General features: G+C 35.3%; 1 long non-coding RNA gene across 1 annotated transcript; it reads right to left on the reverse strand.

Moving 5' to 3' along the window:
• Positions 1-305: 305 nt before the first annotated feature.
• Positions 306-2563, reverse strand: LOC146906347 (uncharacterized). The gene is made up of 3 exons (XR_015020193.1): positions 2439-2563; positions 1769-2185; positions 306-535 (listed from the first exon to the last, which is right to left on the reverse strand). It is a non-coding gene; the product is annotated as an uncharacterized LOC146906347 (long non-coding RNA).

The raw sequence follows: 2563 nt of genomic DNA on the forward strand, positions 1-2563 counted from the left end.
CAACTGAAGGGGTTACACTTTACAATAACACTTGGTACCGTGAAGAGATATCATGTCGAACTGAGTTGTTGCGTAAAATGTTCAGCCCAACCGGTGACAAAATCGATCATGTTTCATCTAAAATAAAGTTTGAATACGAACTTTTTCACAGCATGCGTCAACATGTTCTTCTACCTTGCTATGGTAGAAAATATATTGTTCTAAAAAATAATTTATGGCTTACGCATCACTTGTCTACATGTGAAAAAAATTAATCTTCCAAATATGATCATTCAACACATGATTTCTGTAACGCCCATACTAAATTTATCTAGAATATTTAGAATGTGCGTTAAATTTAGTACTGGATACATTAAAATTACAATAATAAAAATTTCAACTGAATAAATATATACATCACTGCAGGATCGTACATTTGCTATCTGAATACATGTCTGGAACCGTAATAAATAATCTGAACTAGTACGACACAAGCATATGAAAATATATCATTCAGCCTCCTGTATTGTCTCCTTGCCACGTACAACCTGCTGATCTGAAATAAAATAAAAGGGATTGGGGTGAGACGGGATGTCTCAGTGAGTTCCACCTATCCTAGGTTGTAGTCAATCTCAGTGAACCTGGGATCGCCATCTGTATCTAAGCTCAACCCTTTTTGGGTTTATACAGTTTTGTCATGCATAACTGAGCGATCGGGGGATAACTAGGATCGCTATCTGAAATACTAATTCAATCCTGATACTAATGCCGAAATCATACTAACTATTATAGTCATAATGTCTGTCATATTATGTTAGAAATGTTAGCGTTGAACAAACAATATTATCTGGATTAATTTTACAGAATAAACCCAGGTGGAGTAACCCCGGAATTTATTCCACTGCTAACTGGTAATAATTCCAACTGGCGGGAACCCAACTGACGGGGATACCGGACTCCTCTGATTATCGTGGGGTCATCCTCACGGATAATGCCCGTTCCAACTGGCGGGAACCTTTTGTATCCTAACTGGCGAGGATAGCAAAAACCACGACTTATAAATTATTTAATATTATAGACTGAACTGATTTTCTAACAGCTGAAATAACTCTCAACTCCACTACTAACGGGGGGTTAAAGAGAGGAATGCCTTAACTTAATTAATTTCTTGTAATAACAACATTCTGAATCTAATAATATAGACGTAGTAATATCGTCTTTAACATGTTAATAAATTTTCCTGGGATAGTGGTCTACCCGTTACTCTTAACATAAACCCATAATTTTATAAGTACTCTCTTGAATGCACGATCATTGATTTAAAGTGTAATGCTCAATTCACACCCCTTTAAAATGTATTTCGCAATGAAAAGACAAGTTCACGTTCATTTTAAAGATTCGGGAGACAAAAGTAGTGAAAGCAGTGCATTTTCTTACAATTCTGGGGTTACCTATTCGATTAGCATATATGGCTAATTGGTTAGCCAAGACAAAAACACATTTTTCAGTTACCAGAACTATGCTAATCGATTAGCTTACTCAAAACAGCCCATGCACTACAATTTCAATACTTTAGTGTAGAAAACACATTTTTGAACTTCTTTTCCATTCCAAATCAACAGAAAACAAATTTATAGGTATGACCATCAAGCATTAAACTTCCAAATATTTCATGCATTCATATGGGGAATTTCTATCACAAACAATCACTTATCAATAAATTTATCTCACAAATTATTTATATAAGCTAAAACCCCAAATGTGGGAAAGCTAACTACTAGGAACTCACCTCTAAGTCGAACATTATGCTGAGTTTGGGCTTACACGAAGTCCACTTCAAGATCCACTTCGGAACCTCGGCGAGGCTTCATGCTCGCTTCGGCGAGCTATCGCAAAAGACCCAAATTCTGCACAAAATCTGCATCTGATCCCTTATTTCAAAGTTGTCTCCAGACCTCAATACTTGACCAAAATTAGTGAAACTGGTACTAAAACGTCCGGAATTTTGTTAGCTAACCATAGCTCAAAAAATCACTTGATTCCAAGTTATAGAGAGAAAGTTATTACCATTTTAGTGGAGCCTTGTCCCAAAACCCGTAACAATTTTCCAGCAGAAATCCACAACTTCAAACGCACTTTCTGAGTTAGTCACTAATCCAAATCACACGAAATTTATATCCGATTTGAAGGGAATTACGTGCAGAATCTGAAAAATCTAATAATTACTCAATTCCAAGATACACAGCCAAAACCATAACCAAAATATCACATATATGCCATACTAATTTCGTCTCAAAATCATAAATTCCAAGTATAGTCACTTATAACATCAACTACCTTAATATATATCCACATCAGCTCATCAAAACTGCTAAATCATTTTCTATACTAATTTTCTTAAATTCCAAGTTCCACTTTCATTCCATTCTCCAAAGACTCAAACTTAACTAATAACTCACCTTGATTGTGATTACTAAGCTCCTTTTGCATCAAAACAAGTCACCACCAATCACTAACAATATAATTTGCATTCCTACACATTGAATTAATGAATTCCATGAAAAGATGACAACCTATGGAAAAG

This window comes from Medicago sativa, chromosome 7, assembly GCF_051527215.1.
Source record: "Medicago sativa cultivar Bolivia chromosome 7, Bolivia_mono, whole genome shotgun sequence".
NCBI lineage: Eukaryota > Viridiplantae > Streptophyta > Magnoliopsida > Fabales > Fabaceae > Medicago > Medicago sativa.